This window comes from Miscanthus floridulus, chromosome 11 (assembly GCF_019320115.1).
Source record: "Miscanthus floridulus cultivar M001 chromosome 11, ASM1932011v1, whole genome shotgun sequence".
Taxonomy (NCBI): Eukaryota; Viridiplantae; Streptophyta; class Magnoliopsida; order Poales; family Poaceae; genus Miscanthus; species Miscanthus floridulus.
Genome location: NC_089590.1, coordinates 30,808,086 through 30,822,282, shown reverse-complemented (window position 1 = coordinate 30,822,282; position 14,197 = coordinate 30,808,086). Strand labels below are relative to the sequence as shown.

Genomic DNA, 14,197 nt, shown 5'->3' with positions numbered 1-14,197 from the left:
ATGGTTCTTGTGATGCTAATGTCATGTGTAGGTTTGAGATGAGGTTGTATGGGTTCCTCATGATGGCTTAGATCTATGTGTTGGATGTGCTTTTATGTCACCTTGTTATAGAATCAAGTGAAAATCCATTTTTGCTTATGTGCTGAAAATGGCTGCATGTATAGTTTCTGTGGTGGTGATATGTTCATGATGCAAATGATGTTTTATGTAGATATGTCAAATACAAAAGTTGTAGATAATTTCCTTATCTTGCTTGTCCTAAAAGTTTATGATTTTAGGCCTAATTGTTTAGGAGTTATAGATTTTACAAATTTGTTGTCTGCTTTTGCATGTCCTCTGAAAAGATCTGAATGATTGTATTGGTTGACTTATTCAAACATGAAATAATGTATTGGTGATAATATTAGAGTTTTAGTGTTTTTCCTAAGCTTTTTAAAATGTCTAAGATCACTGCTTTTGGTGGTCTAGAACTCTAGTTATTACTATTCAAAGTGGAATGGTAGGTTTTGTCCAAATCTGGACAGCGATGTCTTCATTGGGTTGTTTAACCTTGTTAGCTGTAGAATTATCTTAAGATAATAATACTAAAGTTATAAGTAACTTACTAAGATTTCTATAAAGTTAAGAATCATGTTTGTTGGATGATTAAAACTCTAGTTATGCATTTCTAAAGTTCGTGTCAGTTTTCTGTCCTAGTTTGTATAGATCGGATTGTTAGTATTTTTCGCCCTTGTTAACCTTTGAATCAGCTCTATGTGTAAATAAAAACGTTGTAGACAATTTCCTAATCTTTCCAGAAAGTCTAGGATCACCTTTGTTTGATGCCTATAGCTACAGTTATGGTTGAAACAAGTGACTGAAGTGCTGCTGTCCAGATTTTTGTACATGGGCTAGGTGATTGCTTTAGCCTACTCTTGTTTGGCTAAACCTGTTAGTTAGTTCTTAATTGATAAATGTTTGCAATAGTTGAACTTAAGTTAACGGGTATGTCATGCTTGATATGCTAGCTATATCCACCTGTTGTGCTTGGTTGATGTTTAGTTAAATAACTCTAAGTGCATATGTCTTGAGGTGTAACCTTATACTTGTCTTGAATGCTTTCATATGATGCATCTCATGTTACCATTCTTCGCATTCATGCACTAGCATTGTTACATCTCATCTATGTATGCTAGATGCACAATGTGTGGACGTGATGCACATGATAATGGAGTCGAACCAGAAGACGGTGTTGGTGGACCTATCCCGAAGATGGAAGAACCCCTGGAGTGCATGCCTAGAGTGGAAGATATTCCCCAAGACAGTGAAACCTAACTGAATTGACTTTGTGTTGGATCCCAGGCAAGCCCTGGAGCATTATAAGCCCCCTATGTTTTTACAAATATCACTTGTGTCCTTTATGTTTGATGCATTAGGTTATAGAGTTGGATGGAAACACTTGATGCATATAACTTCCTTATCCAAAAATATACCTTAACCCTATGTAGGTCTAGGATCGAGTATATGCTTAGGCATGCTTAGCTCGATAGAAGTTGGGTGATTTCCTGTCAGCTGTGAGATATAGGTGAATACTAGAGCATGGTTGGCAATATTTGCTATCATGGAAAAGAACCATGGGATAATGTAACTGGAGGCCGGGCGGAGTCTATGTGTAGGTTGACTCATGTGATTCCATCTGTGTCGATTAAGGACCACATTGTTGGAGGACCTCTTGTCATTTTGAACACATGCCTCTCACTTAGTTGGCCGAATAACTCGTTCTGACCATGAAGCCAAGTAGCTCAACTCAGGCCAGGCCTTATTCTATCAAAGTGCGCACTCTAGATGGTAGTAAGGATGTATGAGGGGCCAGACATGAGCCCAAGGGCAGGTTGGGCCTGAACGTCCTGGCAGCTGGATGTCCTTGGTTGTGTGGTGCTGATCGAACCCATGAAATGTGGACCTGAGTTGTACCAAAGGTGACACGACATGACCCCAATGGGGGAAGTGTGGGTTTGTGTTAGAAATAACTGCCCAACTAGTTGCAATCGATTCAAATCGCTGTCTCTCTCAGATAGTGAGAATCTTGATGGAGCCCCTTCGTCGTAGTAATTGGATTATGGAATATGGTGGTTCTGATGAATATGAAAATCTTACACCAGCAATGGTTACTATTGTTAGGCTACTAAATGATATACCACATGTTTGACACAGGTTAGTTGCTAATCTAGAGATGAATATCTATAATTAACTTGGTTACCAAATTATGAAATGTATAGATCAACTAGTGGTTTTTATGCAAAATGGTGTCAAGCTAGCTCCACTTATATAGCCTTGCATGATCCTTGGTGTCACTTTATTTTTGGTTTATGACATGTAAGTCTAGCTAAGTACATTCGATTACTCAGGGTTTATCCCACCATGTTGCCGATGAAGATCTCGGCCTACTGAAGATGGTGGCTAACCGCCGGTGGGATCGGTGACTCTATATAGTGTTCTTATCTGTATGCTTTTGTCAGAGGATGTCACATATGATAGCAATGTATTTGGAACTTTTATTATTGTAATCAATTAAAACCTATGTTGTTTTCACTAATTGGTTTTGAAACCCAAACTTATATTATTATTTGTGAACTCATTGTAAACATTATTTCTGCTGCAACTCTGTATATATGATGTGTATTTGCTTAATCGGGTGATCTTGGTTGTGATGTGGATTTACCGAGGTCCTTCATGACACTCGGCGGACTACCGGGTTTATATAAGCGAAAGTATGTGTGTGTCAATGTGTTAAACATGGAAAGTCATACTTGATCTTGTATAAATTGGGCGCTTACAGGAAACTATGTTTCCTGATATGCGGTGTACCACCCAAGCCAGGCGCTTACAGCTGCTAGGGAACTACGTTCCTTGATGTATGGCGTACCGCTGCCCCACTCGATGCTTGAAGAAGATTCTCACTACCCGAGAAATGCTCTTGGCACTCAAACGACAACATATTGGCTCCACAAATGCTTGGGTATATCTAGTTGCACTGCTCGAAACTTCGGCAACCTGAAGGTGCTCACTAGTACTTAAAGTATGAAGAACTTGCAGGGGGAATTGCGACGTCCTGAGGGCTAAGGCTACATGCTAGCTTATCATTAAGTCATACAAGGCTACTATCAGATATATGGGATAGGGGTACCTACACCACCCGTATATGTGACCATCACTAGGCTATCGGCCCAGCAGCCATCGAGGAGGAGGCTCGCAAGGGCTGACGTGACCAACCAACATGGAGGTCAAGGCAAGCCAAGGCGGATGTATCTGGATGATAGCTAGGATCAATCTGTTATGCATATCATGTAACAAACTAGGAACTCAATCTCTTAACCTGATCACCCTCTCTGTAACCCTACCTCTCCTGCCTATATAAAGAAAGGTAGGTACCTTGGGCTCGGGATCCATCTTCCACCATTCCAATCTACTACGTAGCTAGGAGCAACAACCCCTATAATTGAGCATACGAATACAAGAGCAGCCACACCATGGGAGTAGGGATTAGCGCGCACCACGCTCTGAACCAGTATAGATCTCTGTGTCTCGTTGCTACCATCGGATTCCATCTACGCGATCACGTTGCTAGATATTGCTGGAGCAAAACAATCTGACACCGGCAGCGGCGCCCTGGCAGGCTACGGTGGCGTCGGTGCCCTCTCCCATCCTTGGTGTCGTGCCCGCTCGGTCTCGGTCTAGATAGGATGCGGTGGTATTGGTAGAAAGCCAGAAGGGCACTTTAGACATTTCACGTATCAACAAGTGGGCAAACTAACAGATTACCCTAACAGACTTGACAGAAGGCCATAGAAGGAAGAGAATTTTGTTTCGGGGCCATACATGTAAGTTCAAGAAAAAATGGCCATACAAGGAAGATGCATTTTTTCGGGGTCATACAAGTAAAAAGCTCTATTTTTTCAGAGTGTCTACCAAAATAATCGATGACGAAAAATTTAGTAGTGGCGCACACTAGTTTCTTTACCTACAAAATTGTTTATCTATTGTGAGTAAGCATGGTGAATGGGCATCATCCTAGCACTAAAATAAGCATGGCTAAGGTATAGCATGGAATGTAGTGACACCATGTTGGTGAAAACAAGTAAGCTCGGCTAGGGATGTGCATGGTGGGTTGGTTATTGCAATGGATTTGACTAGGGCTAGGAATTTTCAGCAATTTTTTTGGAGGGGACGGGGAGTGTTTGCTAAAAACCAAAGTTCGCATTCCATCATTAAACTAGTTCATTGATAATGCATGGATAGTGCGTGGGATTGTCCAGATTATGGGCTGCCAACGGAGGATCAAACCCTAGTTCTAACATAAAAAGAGAGAGGCCTCGTTGAGATACAACACTTTCAACGTGTTCCTAGGCGGTCACTACTAGAGAAGTGGGCATCATTTATGGTTCTAAATACCCTATGATTACTACATTTAAAACCAGAACTAGGCATACAGGAGCGATACCCATGGGTTTCCCTCCTAGATTTTGATACTAGTTGATAATTTGGCTTGTTCCAGCACTCCTGGATGTTGTCAGTGGCTAGGGGGTGTTAAGAATAAAGGTTACTTTGGGAATTTTTGTGCATAACTCTTGGTACCCCTACTTGTACTAGTTAAGTGAATCGATTTGTTTGCATTATGGTGAAATTCACTGCCTTTATGTGTCAACTCCTCAAGAAGCCGATGAGTTATTCTTATATTGCATATACTCAATCCAGTGGAAGTGTTCCTAAAAAAAGTTCCTCAAAAAAATCCAGTGGAAGTAACCCTTGCTTCATGTTCAAAATTTACTATTAAAAGTACCGAAGAAAACTATCACTCAATCCTTCATGAGTGTTTTAACAATCAATCAAGCGTTGATGAGTTTCCTAATTATCACTTTGTATACATATTTAAGGATTGATTGATGCTTTTTTCGGTTCTTTAAATGATAGATTTGGACAACCGTTATAAGATATAACCCACAAAATGGATATATAGAGTGATGATTAGGCAACTTGTTGACGATCGACTGAACTGATGAAAACCAAGGATTGATGGTTTTCTCTTGACAAGTTGAACATGTATATAAGGTGATAATTATGCATGCATTATAATGAGTAAACAAAATGGTTGTAAGAGATAACCCATGTGATTAACCAGTTTTTTTCTCGTGGATTATCTCTTACAACCGTTTCATTCACAACAATTTGATGGACAAAGCACACAATAAAAAATATATGCTCCATTATGCATATTTAGTGCTCCATTCTACATAATGAGTAAGTTAGACTTGTACTACAACTATTCCAGGAGCATCTCCAAGAGACTCTCCATATCCTTCCTAAATGTTAGGAATAGAGATTTTAGTGTAAAACTACCCTCCAACAACTTCTCTAAATGATCATCCCAAATATAGCCATCTTTTATTTTGAATTTTTCGCTAGCCAAAAATAGAAGACTAGAATGACTCTCTAGAGTGTGCATGAGATATAGAAAAACTGTTGTAGAGTGAAAAGAAATAGAAAGCGATTTTTATGCAAATGACTCTCCAAATGATGATTTAGAGAGTGAGATTTAGAAAGCCTCTTGGAGATGCTCTTAATTAAATGGGGGAGAACATTACAAACGAGACACTTTTTGAGTCGAGCAACCAATGAGAATATCTTGCTAGTATAGTTAACACTTTGCCTTGAAATATAAACGAATGGTGGTGCTTTACCCATGGGAAAAGAAAATCTCGTATTGGATACAGACACCAGCCCTTTGTCTACCTTAGTTTGACTCCCTCATGTACCAATCTTGGTGTTAGATGGCCAAAATATGATTGGAAAGTCGAAGATGAACCAAAAAATCACATGCAAACAAAAGGAATAAAAAGGATTGAATTTGTCCGAATTTAATTTGGAAAGACGTAGAAAAAAACAGCACAAGTTGATTTAGAAACCGTCCGGTTTGGGGTCCCTCGGCCAAAGCAATAGCCAAAACTGTCTAAGTCCGGTTTTTTCTAGGGAAGGCCACCGTGCATTGTTGAAACCGGTCTAGGTCAGTTTTGGAACTAGCCTAAGCTAGTTGTCAGTCCAAGTCCATAACACATTTTTCTTGGAAACTCTTGTGATCTCATGGGAAACTTGTAGATTTCGTGAGGAATAAGTTTCCTAATGAGATAAATTCATGAATTCAGAGACTTTAAAAATTGTTATTTTAATTTGACAATTTTTAGAAAAGATCTCGCTGCTTTGGTTTTTGTTGGCTTGCGTTGCAGTATTTAAAAAATCTACAGTACTTGGAGTTTCCCACTATTAATGAATTTTTTCAAAAAAAAACATCGGCCATTGAAAGCCGGAGTATTTCTAGAAAATCTCATAACTCACATCGTCCTAAAATGCATGTTATTGGGTATCATTCTGATAGCTCAAATGATGAAAATAAAGATTGTTTTGTTGCTGAATTTGTATGGCCAACACAAGCTAAATCAATTGCTTGCTCTTCCCTCAAGCCTATTCACAAGAATCAACAAGAGGATATGAATTTACATTTAAGGTATACAAATGCGATCAACCATTAATAAAGGGTGATTGAGTTTTATCTGGGGTGCAAATTGATATAATGCCCTTCCCAATCAATGCTCTAGAATTAAAGAATTGTACTATCTTGGTTCGGTTCAATCAGACCAAATCTTGCTAGAAAAAATGGGATAATTGGTGATCCCAAGAAAGACAAGATTGAGAAGACCTGGGACCGTGAAATCGTGCTCGAGAGGTCTATGGATGGTCTAAAAACAAGTTCTCTAATAGCATCTTAGCCCTCCACGCACCGGAAATAAACAGGGACATTGGCATTTTTTTGCTCTATTTTTTACTATTCTTTTGTAGGAATGCCACTCAAATTTCAAAGTTGCAATATGAGCCGTGATTAGATTTTTGAAAACATTGCACTGGCTTTGAGTTTTTTTTATGAAACAAATGAAATTTCCACTGCTGGTTAAAATAAAAAGGAGCTTTACAAGCTCAAAACAAAGACAGAAAAAAGAACAAAAAAAAAAAACAAAGGAAACAAGTTCTGCAATTCCTTCTAGCTATAGAGCTAGTGCTCGATATGTGGAAAGTAGGCCTTCTTTACCCAGTGGGTAATCAAAGCCTTTTAAGATTTTGGTATTTATATAACACGACACAACATTAAGGAAAAGAAAATATGTGAGAAGCAACTTGGTTGGATGTCATAAATCAGAATTCCCAAAAGTTTGGTCCTAATTTAGCTTTGTGTCATTGCAGATATACAGAAGGATACGGTCACAATCTCACCTTCCTCACAATAAAGGTACGCAGCCCAAGTTCGTTTACCTCTCCTTGTACCAGAAATAAAAGAGACATCGGCAAATTTTGCCAGAGTTCTCTTAATTTTTTTTTCAGGAATGCCATGATAGTTCTTGTGACATATTTTTAGGGATAAATTTTCAATAAGGTTGAAAGGATTGGCAAATTTGCAATTGCCCCTAAAACAATTGGCATATTAGTCTTGTTTTTGGTATTACCATTTCCATAAAATTCAACACCTCATGGTTTGAATTACCTGGTCTGAATGAGGATCTCTACATGGCATCCATCAACTGTGCTCATTCCTGGGAATAAAGGACCTCGGTGAACTTTCCATGGTTGTCGGGTTTAAGTCTTTTGTTTTTCACATGGTAGTGGCAACGTTGCAGGGAGCCGGTCATGCTCTGCCCGAGTACAAGCCCAAGGAGGCTCTCGCGTTCTACAGTGGCTGGCTGGCAGGAGAAAAGTTCTAAGAAAACCAGGATCATTGCAGATTTTACAAAGCCTTCAGTTATTGGTCTTTTGGAATATCGGTGTCCGATGCATAGCTTGTTCCTCGCTCATCGAAAATTATTGTTGTGTACTGTGTGCATAGACGACCAATTTTAGAAAAAGGAATATATTAATATCCCAGCTTCAATAAGAAAGTAGGGTTGGGTCCATTCACTCGGCTCTGTAACCCTTTCTATACAGCTGTGAAGTGATTGTTAACGTGGGATCTTCACCTCTAATCATGCAGCCTGTTCAGTTGACTGGTTCGTATCGTTGCTGGTTCGTGAAGAAGTACTGCTGGCGGGTTTGTATGAGAGAAAAATACTATTTTGGCTGGAAATTTACGACCGTTTACGACAAGCCACAGCCAAACGAACAGGCTGATGGTTTAGATCCATTGCCAATATTATTATATTATATAAAAATAGTTTACATACACACAAATAAATGCACACAACATTTTTTAATGAGCTCTTTAATGGTGGCTGGGGGTACCTCTTGGTTTGTATGATCACATGATTTTATGGTAAATGAGGCGAAGCTTTATTGCATACATCGAAGGTTATGTTTTTTTGGTAAACTCATAGCGAATGATGCAGAACTTTATTGAATACATCGAAGGTTACATCGTTGAGTTCGTTTTGCGTCGAGTTGGGTGTTCCCATGTCGAGTTTTGTTGCTCTGCCTTGACGTCGAAGGGCTTTGAGAAGGAGGTCCTTGTCGATGGTGAGGTCAGCTTTTGGAGGGACCCTCGCCGATTGATGATGAACCTTGGTGGTTGTCGATGCAAAAATGTGGCGATCGCGTCCGACATGCAGCAAGCCGAGAGAAACTACATAGAGCAGGTCCCAAGATCTCCTCGGCTTAAAAAACAGGACCGGTCGGATCCAAGACCAAAGGCGTGCCAATCAATTTGACCTTGCAATTGGGAAAGAGAAGAAAGTGATCAGTAATTTAAGGTGGAACATGCTGGTGTTGCTCCAAACAGTTCCATATTTGTGGCTAAATAGCGATGACATAAGGCTGTCGACTAAAGAGTCGATATCTATCGTGCTCATGATATGATGTAATCAAAATGAATACTATCGCCAATTATCAGGTGTTAATTCTAAAAATCTAACAACAGACAATCGTAAAAGCATGCAAAACATAATAAATGATTTTCATTAAAAGCATTCACATGGACTGAATAATGTACTAGCTTATTGACCAATACAAGAACAAGTATAGTACATTGAAGAGCCTGTATATATATGCAATGCGCAGGCTATCGGCTAGATAGCCGATTCCAGTGGTTTGTGTCATATAATGTGGAAACACTCGTCCCCTGGACATAAACAAATCTACAAACTTATCAAATCTAATCCATCACCATCAACAGTGAGGTTCGACCAGATCGATGGTAGCTATAATAATGATAACGGATTAAACCCTTAAAGTAAGCAGATCTATTCACATTTCAATGAAATTGTGAAAACAGATTATACGCGTGAGAGCTCAAACTATCAGCTAAGTAGCCGAAGCATATGAAAGTAGACTCATAACACGTAAATAATTAACTATTTAATATAAGCAAATCTATGAACTCATCAAATCTAGCCTATCATCATTAACAGTGGGGTTCAACTAGATCCATGGCAGCCATGATAATGATAACAAATTAAACTCTTAAAGCAAACAAATCTACTCATACTTCAATAGCGTCATGGATACGTATTATGAATGTGAAAGCGTAGGCAATCGGCTAAATAGCCGATGCAAGCATAGCAAGTGATCAAAGGTCATATTTGACCACAAGCAAACCTATTAATTAATTATTTTCGATCTACAGTGCTATCAGTGGGGATCGATCGGATCGAGGCAGCCATAATAGCGAACTATAGACCAGATTTTGTTAACTAATAGATCTACTTGAGCTCAAACATACTTGACCACATGCTATGCACGATCAAGATTAAGACAAAACAGTTGATTTAACCGAAACCATCGTCAGAGCTAGAATTGAACTGAACGTGATATATCAATAAGACGATGGATTAATATGATGTAAAACTGATCTATCTCAATCTTAATCGTATAAAGGGTGATTTTGCTACAAATATTAAGAATGTCGGTTATAGCAAAATCAATAATTAACTTGTACCAAGATTTGTAAGAGGTCGGCCAGACCAATGCAACCTTAAAAATATTGATAAAAGTCGATAACTAACTTATACTAACACTAGTAAGAGGTCGGCCGGACCGATGCAGCCTTACGAGTAATAATATAAGTCGTGATGGTACTTACGAGCAAAACGGAGCTCGGCTAGGCCGATGCAGCCCTACTTGCTGTAGAACTCACTGAGATCTACTCTACTCCTCCTAGAGTTGGTATGGAGCCAAAAAGTAAAAGGTACGGTATTGTGTTTGATTGATCATCATTACAATAGCTAGAGTTTAATATTTATACTCGAGGCTTCAATACGAGTCCTGGTCGAACAAGACTAGCTACAAACTTGGAAGGAAGACAAACATCCTAAATTAAGATAACTTAAACTTCAATCCTTCCCTTCTATGAAGCCTGACATGCCTTCTTGCTTCTAATCACTACCATCTTTCTTTGACAGAGTCCATTCTCGAAATGGTGATGATGTCACCACTTATTTAGCCGATTCCGATAGCAAACCGATTAGTCAATTCCGATAGTTAGCCAATGCATAAAATATTTCAGCTTTCTTTAACAAATCCCATAATCCAGGGCCCTTGTGTATCGTTCCAAATTTTGGTGTTAACAGTGGTCAAGGGCAAGCTTCGCTTTGCCCTTGAGAAGGAGGTACTTGTTGATGCTGGCCGAGGTGGCCGCAGTGGTTATAGGTTTGGAGCTTGGGCCTATCAGGGCACTGAGTTGCTTGGAGAATGAGTTTCTCGTCGAGTGCCTTCATGTTTTGGTTCTCAGCGAAGCTTCATTAGCGTGTAGTTGGCTGCCAACTTTTTGCAGGGACAGATTGAAACCCCTCCTCTTGACCATTGCGTGGTTGGTGCCGAAGCCCTTGTTAATGTTGTTTCTGTTTATCCCTCGCTAGGTTGTTGCTAGATATATGTGAGCTCCACCGCTCGTGTTGTTGGATGAGGGTATCGGCTGGCTCTGACCAGTTTCCAGTGGGAGCGGTCGCCGATCCCTTCGTCTTGTTGCTCGAGAGCGGCGGCGAGGGGGCACTCAGCAGGATGTTACGTTTTTTCTTGTGGTATCCCCCGAGTGCCTTTGGTTTTGGGAGCACTTTGAGTTGGTTCACGGATGAGGTTTCTCTAGCTGCCCCATACATTACGTATGTTCTTGTGGTATCCTCGCCTATTTGTGTGTGTTTTGGGTCAGGTGGCTTTCTCAGCGAGGCCTTATTCTTGTGAGGGTTCTGTGGTTTGTAGGGCATCTTTCCTCGTTCAAGGTCTGAGCGTGGTGGTTTGATTTAAGTTTTCCTAATGATTGTTTGGGAGGATTTGGGGTTGTATTTATAGAGTGGATGGGTAGGGGTAGTGGGCGTGAGAGCATGTTTTAATGCATGGTTGGCTATGTGCGTCTTAATTTGTGCTTTCAATTCGAATGGTTCGAATTCTTAGTGTGGTAGGTGAGCTAATATTGGTTGCACTGAATGATTGTCCTTTTTGGGTGTTTGAGTGGGATTTGTTGCTTGATTATGTGACTTTTATATGACTAGTGGACTACCCTGTTTGGGGTGGCGGGTTTGCTTTGCGGGCCCTTTGTTGTTTTTGGCGAGGGTGTTAATTTTTGGAGGCCGCTGTGCATGCTCATTTCCTTAGAGGAGTTAAGTTTGTAAGTGAGCCCTTGGCGAGTTTCTCGATGGTGCTTACTTGTGGTGACCTGTGCACCTGTCCTTTTTTCGAAGGAGGGGTGGGGTTTGCTTGGTGAGCCCATGGCATGTTCCATGAGGGTGCTTATTTTTGCCATTCTTCGTGTCTGTCCTTTTTCTAAGGGCAGGTGGGGTTTGCTTTGTGAACCCCTGGCATGTTTCGTGAGGGTGCTCTCTATTGGTGACCTCTGCACCTATCCTTTCTCTGAGGATAGGTGTGGTTTGCTTTGTGAGCCCCTGGCATGATTCGTGAGGGTGCTCACTTTTGGTGACCTCTATGCCTGTCCTTTTTCTAAGGAGAGGTGGGGTTTGCTTTGTGAGCCTTGGCATGATTCACGAGGGTGCTCACTTTTGGTGACCTACGCACCTATCCTTTTTCTAAGGAGAGGTGGGGTTTGCTTTATGAGCCCCTAGCATGTTTCGTGAGGGTGCCCACTTGTTGCCATAAATGATTTACTTGATGAATGTTTTGCATTAGGTGAGGACTTATAGTGTGTAAACCCCGTTTGGTGCAAATCTTTACCTATTTATGATGGCGATGAGGGTGGACGGGACTTGGTCCACCCGTTTTGATGCGGGGTTAGCTTTTTGGGGCAATAAGTATTACATCGAAGGGGAAGGTGACTACCTCGTTAGAAAACCCTATGCCCCTTTGCAAGGAAAAAGAGTGCAATACCTAGTTTTTTACAAGTTTTGAGCAGAAATGAAAATTACAAGACGCGAGCGCTCGCTAAGGCACCGCTAAGGGTAGTATTTACAAAGGTCATCTATATTCCAACTATGAGGTAGCTGGTTGCCCTCACTATCTTGAAGACTGAATGCCCCTGGTCTAGATGACTGAGTGGCCAAGTAGGGTCCTAGCTATTTTGGCTGAAGTTTGCTAACCATTTTGGCATTCTATTTTCTGATGAGGACCATGTTGCCTAAGCTGATATGGCGAGGGTTAACTTTCTTGTTTCGCCACCAGGTTGTCTCGGCCTGATAGGTGCGGAGGTTGTTGACTGCTTCACATCTGAGCTCTTCTGTGAGGTCCTTTGCTAGCTACTCTTCCTCTTAAGAGGTCCTTTGTTAGCTGCTCTTCCTCTTGAGGGATTGTGTTGTCATCAACGAAGGTGACTCTAGGAGATTTGTGTTGAAGTTCTTCTAGTAGGATGGCTTCTTCACCAAACAGTAGCTTGAATGGTGTGAATTTGGTTGCTCTTGATTCAGAGGTGTTGTGAGACCATATGATTGATGTTAGCTCCTCTGCCCATTTTCCCTTAGGCCTACCATGTAATTTCTTAGAGATGCCTTGCAGGATGATGTCATTTGCCCTCTCGACGAGGCCACTAGACTGTGGGTGTCTCATTGAAGCGAAGTAGATTTTTGTTTTGACCTGCATGCAAATGTCCTTGAACAGCACGATGCCAAATTCAGTTCCGTTGTCTATAGTCAGTTCTTTTGGCACTCCAAAACGACATATGATTTGTTGCCAGAAGAATTTTTTAATAGTGTGCGAGCTTATGGTCGATAGTGGCTTTGCTTCTATCCATTTTGTGAAGTACTCAACAATGACCACCGCGTATCGGAGGTTTCCTGGAGCGGTTGGTAGTGGTCCAACCAAGTCCATTGCCCATCGCTGTAGTGGCCAGACAGGGCAGATTAGGGTGGTTGATGGGCATGGTCTGTTTGAATGTGTTGCGGCTAGCTAGCAACCCTCACACTGCTGCACCTGCGAGGCTGCCTCATTGACTGCCGTTGGCCAATAGAACCCCTATCTGAACGCTTTTCCCACCAACGCTCTTGGTCTATTGTGTGATCAGCACAAACCCTTGTGAATTTCTTTTAGTATCTATTTCCCTTCGCTGATTGTGACACACTTGAGTAGCAGAGCTATTATGCTGGTTTTGTATAATTCGTTGTTAATTATTTTGTACCCCCGCACTCTGTATTGTACTCTTTTTTCTTCTTCTTTTATCTCTTGCTTGTGGTAACCTCTTAGGAAAGCAACGATGGGTGCCCTCCAGTCCTCGCTGTGAATTGCATTGATGAGATTCGGTGGTTTGATTTTTAGTTCTGCCGAGGGTTGGCTAATTACTTCATAGAAGACATCCAATGGTAGGGTTATGGATTATGCTCTAGCTTTGGCTAGCTCATCAGCCTTGCTGTTCTCAGAGTGAGGGATTGACTTGGTTGTGATTTCCAAAAAGAAACCTTTGATTTTGTGAGCTGTGTGGAGGTATTTTTTGCAGCTCAGGTTCCCTATCTTTAAAACTCTTCTTGATGTGTCCTGAGATGACTTGTGAGTTAGTTTTGATTATTGCCCACCTTGTAGAGAGCGCATGAAGCTTTGAAAGAGCTAGGATAACTGCTTCATATTCTGCAATGTTATTGGTGCATTGTAACTCCAGCCTCGCTGCATATCTGAGTTTGATGCTGGAAGGCGAAGTTAGTATTGCTGCAATTCTTGCTTCGGAGGACCCCTAGGCTCCGTCTATGTGCACTGTCCAAATTGGTTCAGAGACCTCCGCTATGTTGTCTATGTCAAGTGTCTAATCTATGACAAAGTC

The 14,197-nt window shown here is 41.0% G+C and overlaps 1 pseudogene; it reads left to right on the top strand.

Annotated features, from left to right (window-relative positions):
• The window catches only part of LOC136491751 (serine carboxypeptidase 1-like), a 65,577-nt pseudogene extending 57,675 nt beyond the window's left edge, over positions 1-7,902 (top strand).
• Positions 7,903-14,197: the final 6,295 nt, after the last annotated feature.